This window comes from Styela clava, chromosome 14 (genome assembly GCF_964204865.1).
Source record: "Styela clava chromosome 14, kaStyClav1.hap1.2, whole genome shotgun sequence".
In the NCBI taxonomy this organism is placed as follows: domain Eukaryota; kingdom Metazoa; phylum Chordata; class Ascidiacea; order Stolidobranchia; family Styelidae; genus Styela; species Styela clava.
The window spans coordinates 8,943,248-8,960,154 of NC_135263.1; the positions used below are offsets into that span (position 1 = coordinate 8,943,248).

The 16,907-nt window shown below is 36.1% G+C and overlaps 1 long non-coding RNA gene across 1 annotated transcript; it reads left to right on the forward strand.

Moving 5' to 3' along the window:
• The first annotated feature begins 6,448 nt into the window (after positions 1-6,448).
• On the forward strand, positions 6,449-7,963 carry LOC144432149 (uncharacterized). The gene is made up of 4 exons (XR_013480416.1): positions 6,449-6,639; positions 6,951-7,055; positions 7,352-7,372; positions 7,459-7,963. It is a non-coding gene; the product is annotated as an uncharacterized LOC144432149 (long non-coding RNA).
• The last annotated feature ends 8,944 nt before the right edge of the window (positions 7,964-16,907 follow it).

Here is a 16,907-nt window from a genome sequence, read left to right on the forward strand (position 1 = left end):
TTAAAGTTTTTATATTAGTAATTAAATGAAACTTATATTATCATAATAATAATTGGGTTGACCGAAATTTTAACGACCTCCTCGAGGAGAAATGACCCAGTGGCAATAGAAAAACTTAAATTCTGTCCCCGTTCTAAGTTAGTTGAAGTGAAATACCGAGTTAACAAAATCCTCGCTTCCTTTCGAGCGTATGGACTCGTGCAGCTTATTGTTAACATAGGCAGTGAATTTACGTTCGTTCACGTACTCATATTGTTGCGATCCATCAACTGATGTGGCCAATGACTCATGCTGTCCGTTCTTTCACCTTATATAGTCGATCCCAGTCGGAATTGTAACAGCCAAGCTCGTGCCTTATACGGGAAAGCCTTGACTGTTAAAAATAATATATTCCTTCAGTTGTGTGAGATTTTGCTCAACACATACGGAAAGTTTAAAATGTATTATTCATTTGGTTTCCATGCCATGCCGCTGGTATTTATTGTAGTCAAATTCGTGGAAAGCTATCCTCAAGTTTTAGTTGCAATGTAGCTAATGCACTAAAAATGAGTTGTAGCCAATTTTAAAAAAATGTACACCAAATGTATCACATGTTTTTCAAATCAAACTGCTTCGAAAAATTCAACTAATTCACCGTGTCATTACGAAATTGCCACCACCTAATGTTTTTTTTTTACCCAAACCCCCGTTGCCAGATATTTTTATGTTTATCACCACATATACTGACGCTCGAAGCATACGGTGATCAGAAACAAGAAAGGCCTCGGGCGTGGTTCGCACGAGGATCGCGCTTGACATACGCCGATTAGAATCAGATTTCTGAAGTCACCTGCAAAATGGGGGAACTTTTACCATTGTAACATAATTGAATTAGTCAATGAATTATTCATTTTTGGTGTCTACTGATATTTCTCTTTGTCGTATAAGAAGTCCTTTTTCGGAAAATACCACAGCATTTATTTGTGACGCTCCAAGGATACGATTCTTAGAGGCTAGTTTTCTTCCACGTACTGTAAAGTAGAATGATAGTCTGAGTAATCTCGAAAAAACTATAATTTGTTGCCATGGGATATATTACTAAATGCGTCTGGTACATACATAAAAACGCTTATTATAATCACGATTGCAAGTATATTGCAAATTTTACTATTTTGACCGCTCAATTTATTTTAGTTCTGGTCAATGTTACAGGTAATATATATTAATTTCAACACTAAATAACCTCAAATTCGATAACAACGACTCTAATTTGAGAAATCAATTTCAATTTACATACATTTGGAAATATCATCATTTTTGCGGGTGTGATTTGCTATCATACCGAAAAGATTCCCTGAAACATACTAGGCTAGAAATAGCACGGAAAATTCAAGAATTCAAAAATCATAGCAAAACGCTTCACCAACCCTAATTGCTTCAAAGTAATGAGAGAATCTAAGATGAAATCATGAGACGAAATGCCCAAAAAATTTGGTAGTAAAGAGTAAGACTCGTGATATATGCGGTGCCTTATGTGTAGCCTCAATAAGGTTATGTAGTGTATTTTAAACATATGAACAAATTCTTTGCTGCTATTCATGTTATATTTATTTGTTTTAATAAGTGCTTAAATTTTAGATATGGTATATTAAGCAACTGTAGTCATGCTATTAGCGTATTAGCACTATTTCGACAATTCATTTATGGCATAATAAAGTCCTGAAATTATATACAAGAGACTGCATAAACGCGATCGAATCGAGCTATTTTAAGCGACGTTGAATATGCATTCCCGTCATTCGAGACTCTGTATATCTATCAGACGGTTCACTGTGGCTGAATGTATCGGGCCGACTTGCTTCAGGCTAAGAAATAACAAAATTAGATGACAGATTATGGTGGATTGAGCGATTGAAATGCGCACCATGCGCACTTCATTATGTATATAAGTGGTTGATGACTGTTATCGGGCAGACGAACTTACTAGCTTTTTAGCCCAGTAGACAGAAATGAATCGATATCTCTACAATAAAGCTATATACTCCTGTTCTAAAACTGCCGAGAAAACGTTTTTCCAAATACTTACTTGGTAACGAACGGACAAAGTCCCTTGCCTTTTTCCAAAGGTTGTCAGCCCCATGTTTGGTAAGAGAGGAACGTAATACAGCATTATCAGATTACGATCGTCTGTATTTGAAAATGAAAACATGCCTTGGTCATGCAGCCCGATTGGTATATTCTATTATCAATGCCATAGATGGCAAATGTTTTTACATTTCGTACCGTAAACGTCTGCATTTCAAAATGGGAGTATATTTGAAAACTTAAATTCCAGATATAGCTGCGGCTTAGTCGGCGTGATCAATTGGTATGGAGGTTTCTCGATTGCCAGTCAACAAGCTTGCTTCAAAATGAAAATGTCGCTTATTAACAGTCAACTTGCAAGCTCTAGCCTATAAGCTACCCAAAATTCATAATGTCGACAATAATTAGACTTTATTAAGAAGAAATGAAAAAAATTTCTGTTAATATCGAGAGAAAGATATTTATGATCAGCAAGGCCTTTATTTCACGAAGGATTTGAAGCGTGCATATTAGGTTTTCCATTCTGTAGGAGACATCTTTCAGTAGACTGAGTCATGCCGGACGCGTTGACGGGAAGTAGGTTTGTTTAGTGTTCTGCGTTCAGTTCATACCATAGCGATTTGCCAGCCAGGAATATAGAGATATATATTGAATCTAAAAATAATTTCCTTTCAGTATTTGGGATGTAGGTGGGTGGTGGGAAATTGAGAGTTCAATGAGGTGTTTAGGTTGCATCAGTCCGTGTGCGCAGTAACGTCGTTATAGGTAATGAAATAAAGTATCTTCGAAGATTGGGATTGCGATCCGTTCCATATAACACTATTTGTGAATGTATTCACTTATCGGACTGCGATAGTTATTTTGCTGAAAAGTTATGAGTCAGAATGTTCGTCAGCAAGATATTTGTATATGCTGGACTATAAGTGTGTTATTTAGTCGCATCTTTGGTTCATCCTTGATCCTATATCGAGATGATATTGTTTCCTATTCATGGCTATCTTTATAACGTCGTCAATTGATAGAGTCACGCAGCGCAGGGGATAGGGATGTTTGGATGCGCTCTCGTTGGGCGTTTCCTGTCTTCGCTACAGCTAAAAGCCAGCAGCACGCGAGACTGATGACTTCCTCGAGTAGCAGAGATGCCAGATAAATTTCCTCAGTCTTGCCAACGCTCTCAGCATCTGGCGTTGCTTTTAACTTTGAAACGTGATTTTGACAATATTAGACGCGCATTATCGTGTTTACTTTTAGAAAGCTCGATTTTGTTTGTACATACATGTCATTTAGTTTACTTACTAATGTAATACACATTTCACACGAAAAACTGTGAATTTCACCCATTTAGTTCGCGCGATGTTTTTGGAGGGAGGTGTAGCAATAATACTTCTAATCAACCTCAATCAGATAATATTTTTTATAGGCAGGAAGTATAGTTTTTTATGCGTTGTGATAACGTATGTAGAACTTTCTACTGGGACGCCAGCCTTAAAGAATATAACCATAGATTTAAAGTTAGTAACAAACTTCTACTTCTAAACTATCAATCTTTTAGTCGTTATAATGATAACTTAGTTATACTTTTTTTCGGCAGCACGATTCGCAGACACGAAACTCGTAATATTCCAATTGATTTGGAAAATTGTTTTCCCGGAATCAATTAGTTTCACAATTTCGGTCCAAAAGATCGTGATGACATCAATGACAGCCGCACTAACTAAGAAATTTTATATCAATTATTGTCAGTTAGGAATGGAATATCATTAGTACGCTATCGTTACGTGTTATATTTTTTTTTATCAAGTTCCATACTTGGTCGGGGCTGTCATAATTATATTTAGTAATTCTAATACAGTAATCGGAATCCCGTCTATGTGATTTTTCGTTTTGAATACAATACATATTTTTATCTTGTTACTTTTATTATGATAGGACGTATTTTAAAATATCACCGGAACCTCTTCCCTAGCCAGGCATAAGCGTGAAAATGTGCGATTTGTCGATCACATTTAATCACGAATTTTAAAAATGATATTTAACTGCTAATCAATAAGTTAATTAAATACCTTCGATATAACTGTTAAGCTATCTACCGAACAGGCATCATTTGTAAAGAGCGCATTTGATATTTTGGCGGTTTGGTATAATTCAGTATTCAGGGTATATTAGGTGAATATTTTTTTAATAAAGGTATTAGCATTCGTAGTTTTGCATTTCAGTTTCCAATTATACACAGCTGGTTTGCGCAACAGTAAATAGGAATCGCATTGGGCTGGCTCATTTGATCTTTCAAAACTGTTCCAGGCTTGAATTAGATAAATAGATAAACACGTTCATGTGCACAAAATTTTTTGCTGTTTCTTCAGTTCATAATCGTAAAAATGCAGTTCGGATTATAATATTTTGCGTATCGGTTTTTATACAAATAGTTCATCGGTTTTACTGTATATGCGATGAGATAATTTTTGCAGACTTCTCTTGTGAAATAACCCTATAACATAGATCCATGGTAGGGGTAAATTTTGAAACATAAGAGCTACTTCATGGGTACTTAGACATACGAAAAGCTGTCTGTTACGCCGATAAATCGACCGTTGAAGTTGAGTTACAATTCAAAATTAATATCAACCCTCTGAAGTATTTTTATTTTCATAAAACTATGCCACTAAAAAATAATGAGCAGAAAAAATTCAACCTAATGTGTAGCTATTCTCTGAGTGAATGTGTACCAGTTGTCCTCCGGCCGACTTCGTTTACTTGAATACCGTGTTGATGACTCAGTTTTCGCAATTGATCTGTTTCAAGTAACTTTTAGTAACAGTTGAAATTAGCCCATCCATGGAAAAAATTCACTGCAATAATAATAATAAGCCAACACTCAATAGACGTTTTGAATACAACAATATTGGCTTGGCCATTCGGCACGGGAATCGGTGAAAATATTAGCTTCAGACGTAAATGAACCACGCCCGAATTCTTCATATAAATAAGTTAGCTGTTTCGGACTGGTTTAGAGCGCCAGTAGCATTCGTGGTCGTCTATATGCAATTTGTTTGATTTATGAAGTCGATTTCCTGTTGCTGAGAGGCGACAATAGATTGCGCTTTGTGAAATCGCCATGTTCAGCTTTAGAATTTAGAATAAGCAAACGTTTTATTCAACGTGTTCCTCACATCGCTTTGCATAGAAGTCGCCGGCTTGTGACTGATGCATATTGATTCATGAAAAGAATTACGTCACACCACACTTCCGTTGTCATAGATATACACTGCTAAAACTGACGCCTGTTCGAGCTCAGTTCTGACTGGAGCGCATGGAATGGTCGTTTCAGAAACAACAAAAAAATTCCAAATTTTCATCAGACAAAGGGCTTGATTTATAATTCACGGTCCGACTGCAAATTGAGGATTCATTGCTCTGGAATAAATATTTTTTTAAAATACTAAACATATTATATAAAGTGAATAATGTTGGTATTCATAAACTCATTCTGTCCTGAAGCGAAAATCATCAATTTTATCTTTGCCTTTCAATTATGAACAGTATACATTTGATTACATTGATATGGCGGTTCCATTACATTTGAACCCATGACAATTGCACCTATGGGATTTTTTTGTTTTCCGGATATTTGAACCCATACTAAAACTAACCCATGGGTTTTAGCATCCGCATATAGATTGAACCAGCGGATATACACATGGGTTCAGATGTACGGTCACCGATATGGCGTATCAGCCGCGCCTTATGTATCTAACCAAATTCATATTAAACTGCTAAATTGGGATTTTATAAAAAAAGTTTCTGTAAACCTGTAGAATTCAGTCTGTCCTGGCACAATTAGATTGTTTACAACAACATGAAACCAATAATTATTAGTGGCAATCTGAGCAATGAGGCTTCAGATTACATCTTTGCCACATTCGCATCAAAACATATCGGGCTGGTTTCGGTCGTTGCTCCCTTTTCACAAAACGGATGTAAAAATGGTTGTTAGTCACGGACTAACCTCGGAGGGGATTAATAGTATATTATGCAACGTAGATTAGAAAAATACGTCGTGGTAGAAAGTCAACGTGTTTCGAGATGGCATATTCCCCAATATTTCAGTGCACTGATAATGTTGATTTCGCGGCAGAGAAAGGAAATTATTAAAATATAGATATATATAGCACGGTTAAACAGCTAAGTTTAGTTCTTAACATGACAATAATCTAAACAGTCAATCTAGCCTATATAAAATTGCTATTTTGCTTTCTTGTTCTTCTGGCAAAGTTGCGACTCGCACTAAGTAGACTAGATTCAAAGTGCGAGTATGCACAACCACGGGGTTCTAGTTCCATATAGCAGAGGTTGCACCGATCCCCGTCCTAACCAATGTACGGGGTTTCAATAAAGTGCTATATATTTCAGACCTTCGTATTGGATTATTTATAAGATAATATAACGCTTCCCCAATCAACAACTCTAGCACAATGGCGACAGAACAAAAGATCGACCTTGCTCAGGTGAAGGAATTCAAGAAAGAAACGTTAAACCATGCAGATACGCAGAAAAAAGAAGTAGAACCGCAAGCACGTAAGTAATATTTTAAAATTACCAATTTGAAGCTCAATGCCAACCTTTTTGAAGTCCCATAGAATCCTAATCCCGAAATGTCTATCTTCCGATCAAGCAAAAATACGTTTTGGTTGTTGGAGGCAGTTGTTATGCTGCCCATTTTTGAAGCTTTTTTGTTTTGTTTTCCATTACTGCATTAGGTAGCTTTATAAAAAGCTATGTTGACTCTGTTACCATTTATAAAATTGTTAAATGCAACTACCATTCGCGAGACAAAATTTCAGTACTTGGATGCTTTGACACTAAATATTTGTTCCCACACTTTTCAGAGTATGCCCGAGAACAAAATTTGAAGGACATTACAAAGTTTAATAAATCGGACAAATTGAAATCCGTACAGACCGTTGAAAAAAACCGCCTACCCACGAAAGACGGTAAGATGATATTATCAGAACGCTCATTATTTCAATAATAGATATATATTTAGCTTGTAATGCCATCATATTTACATGTCGAGTCTTTTATTTCCTAAAGTGAATTATATCTTCGTATGATAAATCGTGACATCAACAAGCTTTCAAAAAAACTATATTTCGATTAATTTCTGGTACATTTGTTGCCAGACTAACAATGCTATCTTGTTTTTATTTAGTATATTCACTGTTGAGTAAGTTTATCTTTACTAAATTTTTGAAAACTTAACTGAACATTTTTTTTTCTTGTTTTTCAGATATCGACAGCGAAAAAAAGAGTTCGTTTTAAAATTTTGGATATTGTTTTTCTTTCTTTCGCGATCGATACTCGACTGACATAGTATTTTCTTTTAACTTTTTGCAGCCGAAACGAAAAATTAACCGATCCAGCATATCATTTGGACAACTTCATGGGAATTCGCCGCTATGTTTTCATCATATTATTATCATGTTTTCTGATTCTACTGCAGACGTATTTATTTCAAATGTCATTTAATGTTAAAGGGTATATATACTCAATCGCGTTTTGCGCTTAATTAACTAGTCCGCTTTTCTTTGTCACAAAATTCATTGTAGTTACGTAATTTGGTTTAGGTATATTTACAACATAGTTTCATAAATTTGGGCTACGTTTAGTCTCTTACTGGGATTTACTGACTTATTTTTTCAAGCATCATTGTGGGGGAACAAATTCTGTTACCCCTTCAATTGTTTGTTTTAACAGCCCCTCGAACTGGCATAGAGATTGGTAAAATATAATATTTTTTTTTTGGTCAAATCGTGGAGGGTTGTTGTACATTTGTTTGAATTGCGGCTGTTTTCTTGTATTCAACTGCCACTATTCAGAAATATAAAGATTTTTCTCTCAGCGTTTTGCTTGTTCTGTTGTTTTCCAGTACTGAGAAGTTACATGGTGAAGCAGTCAGACATTAAATTTATACTCGCGAACTGCGCGGGGCTATTCTATCTACCGAAGGAATTTAATCGAACCTCGACGTCGATACGCCAAATTGTAGTATCTCAGAGTTTCCGTTTAGCTCGCGTGTATCTTGATCAATGTCAATTTTACGATGTAACAACCCGTAATAAACTTTTCTCACACCCTGTGATCTGAGAATCCCAGAATACTGTAAGACATCTTACAGTTCATTTGTAGTTGACGATGTCGAGGCTTGGCTGACAATGTCGACTTTCAACTCTATCTATAAAACCACCCATAAGCATTTATTTAATTAACGTTAGTTGTGCAGTATAGAAAAGGTCGTGGGCGAATCTTTAGGGCATTGCTAATTACTCTTCGATTTGATGCCAAAAGGTATAAAGGGCAGGTTAGTGCAAGGGAAGGTCGCAGGTCCCGAATTGAAGAAGAATGTACCCGCTAATACGGCAATTCCATCCATCCGGTAGACGTGATAATGAAGTGTTTCCACGAGACTTTTCCCCGGTGTGTTGTTCACTCGTTTTTTTTTTTCAAAACGAGTGAGCTGTGATAGCAATAGATAGATCATCGAATTATCTCTTTGTTTTCTGAATGAGGCAAGTACAGAAAGATTGAAGATTAATTTTGCTAGGATTATAAAATCACTTCCCTCCGGAACCAACGAAGCACCCTGCATGCATTGAAAATCCATTTTGACAACATATTTTGCTTCATCCGCATGAACTGTAGGCCTACATCTCTTTCTGTTGCATTTAATTATTCAACAATTCCAAACAGGTCACCTCCAAATGAGCAGTGATTTTAATTTTCGAGATACAATCAAGTTGGAACGCTTTTTACATGGTTTCACAACGCTTATGCATACATAAAGATTAATATTTAAAAGCTCTGAAATTGCCGCCGACGATCTTTTGCTCATGCAACACCATTTCCGGCACTATATATTGAGAGTGTGACGACCCTTGTTTTATCGTTTAAATTAAATGATGTCATGTGATATTGTTTCCATATTTGGTATTTTGGCGTTGAAGACACTGGGGGCGCTGTGTGTCGGTTTGTCTTTTGGGTGTGGCTGTTAGCGTGTGATGTGGTTGGTATGGTACCGGTACAGTGTGGCTGGTTTTCGGTTTGATTCTGGTCATGAGTGTCTGTGTTAGTGCCTCTGGTCTCCGGTGGGTTATCAGGGATGTTTGTTTGTGGTTTTGTGACTGCGGGATGGGGATTTGTTGGATGTTATTATGCTACACAGTAGGCCGATACTATTGTTTCAGTACTGTGACATTGCAGTTATTTCAGCGTTGTAGTTTTGGTTGTTGTCAGGGAATTAGCTATCATCAGTACTCAGTACTGTTCAAAGTGTTTTTATTGTGTATATTCTGTTTTCTTGCATTGTGCTGCCTGGTACTTGTCGCTTTATTGTATGCTTGTCGTTTTGTTTGGAGTATTTGGTTGTGTTGAGATTGTTAAATAATAAATAAAATAGTATAAATTGAAGTGAATAATGAGAGGAAACTTGACGTCATATCATATTGGAGGATATTCGGAACTTGGATAATTATTACTTATCTATATGCCCGAGATGTGGTAGTGTGTGTTTGGGGATGAAAATTTAACTCCTGTTAATGAAATATGTTGACTCCTGCTCCGAGAAAATCAAGTTTTGATAATAGAAAACCCCATGAAAATTTAAGAGACTCGTGAGAACGCTTAAATTTAATGCTTTTGAGTTTCCGCCCAAATCTTTAACTTGTTTTATCACCACTGAAAGTGTGGAATTATGACTCAGACTAATTCAGAATTTCGATTCTGACGAGTTCGAAAATACAACTTTATCTTTCATTAGCAACTTCGCAAACTCGCCTTCACAGTTCTTATGTATGCAACACCACATTCCCCCTAGCTAGACGGGGATCAACTGAAGACCCCATGGGTACCCAACTGAAGAATCTCCAGAACTCGGCTTAGGTGGGTTGAGGGGGGGGGGGGGGGGAATTCTTCAGTTGATCCCTAGACGGTGACCATAAACAGCTATTATACACGTTGAACAATTCTAAATTTTAGCAACATTTGTATATTTTCCAAGCATACATTGTTTGCAACCTAACCTCATTTTGTATCATTATTTTTAAAGTTCTCGCAGCAGATTTAATCGCTTCTCCTAATGCTTTATCGTTTGAAATTCAAAAAAATAGTTCAAAATTTTAAGCGCCGGCCGTGTTATATGTCAGTATGTCACAGAAGATGTTAAAGCTAAAACTGATCATATACATATATATATCGATATACAATACTAATATAATGGTGTAATCACAAGGTGATCGGCATTCTTATTTATGAAAGGTTCCAAATTGGAAAAAAGCGGCCGATGCTAGTCCATGAAGTCCATTCTTTCCCTGGTTACATGCTTCGAAATAGTTTTGTCTCGTTCATTTCGTTGGGCGGTATATGGAAACACAGACTTAATTACCTCATTTTTAACATCCATACACGAAATAGCAGCCGACAATGTTACAGGAAAAATGACAATTTGATTTTGCTTTCGTTGTAGCGTTGCGTTAAAGTTGCAAGTTGAGTAAAATTTGGGACTAAGGTTACAGAAGTCACAAATGGAGGCAGTTCGAAGAAGCATTTAAATTTGTCACAAATTCCTGAAAGATTACCTATTACTGATAAAAATTTGTATTATGGAAAAATGAGTGCAAAACAAACATCTATGCTGAGTTTATGGGGTTTAACGTCACCTGCAGAGTCAAATGTCATGAATGTGGGGCCTTCAACCCAGTATGCATTCCTACTTTTCATTTCAGGAAATGTTTCCAAATTTAGGGGAGGTGCAATGTATTTCACTTAAACATCTGCACTGGCATATATACGCCACTTTCCGGATATTCAAATACGATTTTATCCAAGTTAGGGAGTAAAACGTTCTGTCAGACCTCAAAATTAGGAGGGGGTGGGCGTATGAAATATTAAGCGGGTGTAGGGAAATCCTTGCTTCGACCACCCATGTGATGACTAGTAGTAGGCTTATTGCGGTTGTCACGATTAATATTTCCATGCATTAATTCCATGGCGGAAGCGTTCGCCGGGATAAACTGCAACCTCATTGGTGAATAAAAACGTATTGTGGGAATTTTTCAGTGCTGATGACTGATAATTTTTTACGGCGTATCTGCAATTTTTTTTTCCTTAGAACCGAAACGCAGAGAGAAAAAGTTTTCTTATTCTTGTACTACCGCGTACCCCGAAAATGAGACAGGGTCTTATTTCAATTTTCTCCCGAAAAATAACACTGGGGCTTATTTTCTGGATGTCTTATATTCGGGATGTCTTATATTTTCAGTTATCAAGAACAAAATTACAAAGCAGAGAATTACGAGATTTTCAAATATACAAAATATGAAAACCAATATCTATACATATAATCAACACGCTTTTATTCAAAATAACTGCATAACATAATTATCAATCATTTAAAACGTGCAGGAGAGATTTCTTGCTATCGACTAAGTCGAAAAAATAAAATTTGCGGTATTGACTAGGTCTTATTTTGGGGGGGAGGGCTTATGTTAAAATCGGTTCCATTACATTTGAACCCACGTACATTTGAACCCATGACAATTGCACCTGTATGCTATTGCACCTATGGATTTTTTTTTTGTTTCACGGATAGTTAAACCCATACTGACCCTAACCCATGGGTTTTAGCACCCGCATATAGGTTGAACCCGTGGATATACGCATGGGTTCAAATGTACATGGGTTCAAATGTACGGTCACCATTAAAATCATATTTAAAATCCATGCTAGGTCTTATTTTCAGGAAAACACGTGACTTTTATACACATTTAAAGATTCGATGTAAGAAGGATACTTCAAATGCTTTGTATATTTTTGTTTAAAATGAACTTTATAGTATTTTTAAGACCAAGGTCACCCCAAATTTGCGAACAATTGAATCGGCTGGACCCATGCTGTTAACTCATTCATATAAATTGTCTACTCCGCTCAAAACAGAGTGGCTTATATATTTCGTTGAGGTGCTGCTAAACTTCACGATGAAACAATAACAATTTCGCCCCGGGCAAATTATTTCAAGAAAATTTTCAGTGTATAAGCGTGACTGATTGCGGTAAACACAATACTATACAAACTTCATCTCAAAATTGCATCTGTATATAGCACATTTCTTTTGTTTAATATCAGCGACGGAATATTGCAGCATTTAAAAATTACGGTATTGGCGATATAAAACTGCCCACATGTTTCAGTTGTACTTAGACGCCACCCAGCAGAAATACATAAACTCTTGAGGTGAGGGCGGGAACGATTTTTAAAAGAGAATAAAAGAGAAATTTGATGCGCTTCTAGACACTCGACTCTCACCTCGAATTACGTCTATTCCGACGTGCTTGGGTATCGCACGCCTCGGTGGCCATTGGTGTTTCTTTCGGGATCAAACGCCGTTTTGTTGGGTTCTGATCTCCAGATTTTGGGACGCGGACTAGTAAGGAGAGTTGTCTGGTATTAACCTCGCATTAGTCTTCTTTGAGTTGTTTGTAGGCTTTCGGTATAGTTTCACTGAATATTGATGTTTTTCGCGTATTTCAGTAGCAATAGGATATTACACGTGCTGCGAAACGAGTTCACATTTATCCGTGGTATAATCAAAGTGATAAAATACCATGTTTGTAGGATAAAACAAGACATCTCGCTAGCTAATATTGTGCGGAAGATGAACCGTTCTAGCATATTAGGTAGATAGGTATTAATAACAGTTTAGAATATCTACATTTTAACAATCGACATTGAAATACCAAAACATTGTGTGCATTTCAAGGAAATACTACGGTAAGTCGATTTGGAATTTACTGATACAAAATATCATTGTCTCTTGAAGTGAACCTTATTTCCGTATTTAGTTGTTGCTTAAATTTTAGTTCCCGTGGGACTTCAACCAAACGTTAGTGTCGAGTACGTGACTTGTGCAAGTTTGTTTTTGTAACTCACATGATTCGGCTTACATTATTCGGCTAAAATCATATTTTGTGCTACTGTATTCTATTAAAAAGAAACAACGTTAATCAAGTGAGGATTGTATAAGGAGTCGATGCATATTCAGCAGTACATAATTAGTTTAATCTCGTCCGCACCTACTCTTATATATTTAGCAGTACTCGCCATGACAACACAGTGTTGTTTGTAAACATTATAAATAGAATCGGCAATATCGACTGTTGTATTACTCAGATACTCAAATATATATGCAAAATAAAATATTTCACGATGCTCTACCCGCATTCACAATGAGAAATAAACATGTTGTAAACGATCCTCTGGAAACCACGTGTAGCGTTCAGCATATCTACCATGTTATTCAGTAAATACAGTAAGGCCAGACCTTATGACGCAATACCACCAGGTATTTATAAAACTCAAGATATACTGCTGTTTTACATCTGAACTTTAATAAGAGTCGCCGGCTACTTACTACTAATAGAAAATGTTAATAAAAATTATTTTATTAATTGAATGTGGCTCTCTATCGATAGAGCATGTATAAAATTGTTTCACTTTTACTCAGTCTGGTCGACATACGACTCCTTTTGTTAGATGAAACATATGAGATTCATACCATGCTCTACATGCGTGTACAAACCCCTAACATGCTCTGCGCACACTGGCCCCATTAATATCGCGAAGACATATTTATTTTACGTCTTCATCTGAGTATAGCGATCATTTGATCCATTTAATTGAGTTCGTTCAAAGAGACGGCAAATGAGGCTCGTTATAATAATTGTTCCAGTGATGTAGACTGTGAAATTAGTTGGAAGTTTTTCATGCTTTGCCTCTCAAAGAATTTAGATATGTGACATAATACCTCAGCTTTAGACAATATCGTCACGCTAATAACCAAATTGCGTGATTCATATTTAGCAATTTTGAGAAAAACGTAAAAAACTTCCTAATGATATTGTTATGCCATTGAGAGAAAAAAATTTCCCATGGTTCCATTTTTAGTCATATGCGGATTTTAAATTAATTTGTATGATGTAGGCATGTGACGTCATAATGTCGTACTGTGACTTACGCATAAATGTGGGTATGATTTGGGGACATACGCAATTTTACAACTTGACTATATCATCAGTCTTGAAACCAAACATTCGAAAAACGTATGTCTAATCCCCAAAACAGCTTCTCTTTTTTTAATAACATTTTTAATGTTTGAAATATATATTTCATCAATATAACGCGCATTTGCAATAAAATGCATGTCACATAAATCTCCATTTTTATGCGTTCCGGAATCCCTGGGATAAAATCTGAATTAACTGACAGGTTACATAATTAACTATTGTGTAATAAACTCAAAACCGCCAAAAAGTGACTTAGGCAATTCGGTTATTAGCCTGACAATATTTTTAAATGTAGACATCTTGATTACTTCAAATGTCCTATCTTGGGTTAGATCGCCCAATACTCACCAGCCGTGGACATGATTGAACTACAGGCTGACTGTGTGAATCAATAATTTAAAATATTCCTACATCTAATCGGATTTAAGCAAGCCCTAAATTTTATAGTTTCTTCGAGTCTGTTAGCTGTATAACTATTTACTTTAATTTTAGACCTTGTGACCTGTTCTTGGCTGCGTGTCAGTCACCCAAGTTGTTGTGTAATTATATGCATCAGAATCAGGTTGAATTTCATAAATAAAACATTTTTAATTCATAACTCATTCGCCCAATTTGTTAGTCTGTGTCGTTATAGCTATTTATGCTGTTATAGGGATGATTTAATAGGCCATGATTTTGCCCCAGTTGCATTATCAAATTAACTTTTTGAATGTTATGCTTCGAGATTAGTATAGCCGAGCTTCATAATTTCGTCGTTTTCGTGGGGTTTTTGTCGCTTATGATTATTCCACTTGATATCATATATTATATCATTAATTTTGCCTATCCTGATGCACCTAGTCTTCCAAAGAGAAAATTGCCGATAAGATATAGAAGATATATTATACATAGGTAATATATGAAGAAAACTAATTTTATACTTATATTTAAGACATGATATGAACGCTGCCATCTCCCAAAGTGTGTAACCTGCAAATAAATAACTTTTATTTTTAAGCTAACGGGGTCAATGTTTCTTTTTTTGTAAGCATTCGGATTGACATAAGACACTAAATTGTAACTTTGCAAATTTGTGTCATGACACACGATTTGCGTCATTCATAAAATGTAACAATCGACAAATTTTGTCAAAGTTATTGACTTGTATATTTGCTGCTTATTTCCGACGTTAATTACGTCACTTCGACCAATGATGCATGCCGGTCGATGCGTTTCTTGTTGTGTGGCGTACTGCGGCATTCGAAGTTGCAAGAGCTGCAGACCTAAGGAGGTTGTTGACGTACCTGTTACATAGCTAATTGGTCCAAGTCTAATTAAAAAAAAAAAAGTAGTATGTATCACTATTGACCAGGCTAATGTTCGGGATGCTCATTTTCATCTCAGAAAGGCGCTGAACTGTTATTGTACCACCAAAAATTTTGACAACAGTGTTGTTTTTCTTTATTCTACTTTGGTTAGGATAAAATGGAGCGATAAACGAAAACATATCAGAATGGAGTTTAACCAAAAAAATTCATTTTCATAAAAACTGGATGTCAGAATCAGTTTAGAATTCTATATCCCTATTTCGTTTTGAACGTAATTAATACCTTATAATGTTATTAATAAATCCACGTGACTCATGTCATTGAAAGTATGCTTTCCTGAGTTTGTGTTTGTGTTTTATGCTTTGCTGTGAAATAGATCATAGTTCAAACATGGGCTGCAGTTGTGGGTTAGCAAATCTATCTACGGCCGAGTGCCATCCCAATCAATTGAGTGTCACGTTTGTTTTAGGTTAGCATTAGACAAGGCCGAATATAGACTAGATTTGGTTGGCGATATACCTTTCGAGGTTAAGAATAATATGAAATCTCATCAATAAATAGATTGCGGCATATTGCTTCCTTTTATTTAGCTAGAAAGTTTGCAATGAAGTATTCATTGAAGATAGGTGTACGTGGCAAACTGTCAGTGCCCATTTTCACAGGGCACGGGGGATATTATTGGTATACTTATTATTAACTTTTACTCTCATTCGTTTTATTATTATTTCGAAAAGATAGGTAAATTCCCATCCACAATTCTTTTGGATATTGTCACCGATCTCCAAAATTTGCGTTAAACCAATTTCCCATATGCTTATTTTCCGAGGTTATTAAAATACGCCGTAGTTAGATGCGCAATGATCTATTCTATTGCGTGGAAGCAGCCGCTATTCAACAGGAAATGTTTTTCCAATGAGACATTGTGTCAAGAATTTTTGCGGAAAACATACGAAATACGAATGTTGGCTTTAGAGTTCTTGCGTGGGTTTTGAGGGGATCGGGAGTAAAGTAAGTCCAGATCTCTTCCATAAATGAATAATTTGCTAACTAGGTAGTAGGTAGTGTAGTTGTATAATTCTGTTGGTTGTATAATGCCAGGCTAAAAACGAATCAATGTTCAAATTAATGTGGGTTAGTGCAGCCAGAATTGAGGCCTTGTCTATCAGGACGACCGTCAGTTTTTAATTCTGTCCTAATATTTGTACCGAGTAATATCTGAGTACGGGCTCAATTCTGTGATTTGGTATTATGCCCCACATACTCATATCAAAGTGTCATGTGTTTCCCATTTGATTAATTGCACCATCTTTGAATTCAGTTTCAGACCAATCAGATTCCGAATACTACTTTTTGACTCTAGTACATGTTAATTTTATCTGGTGTCACTGAAAAACCCGAAGTGCTCGACACATGTCGCTTAAAA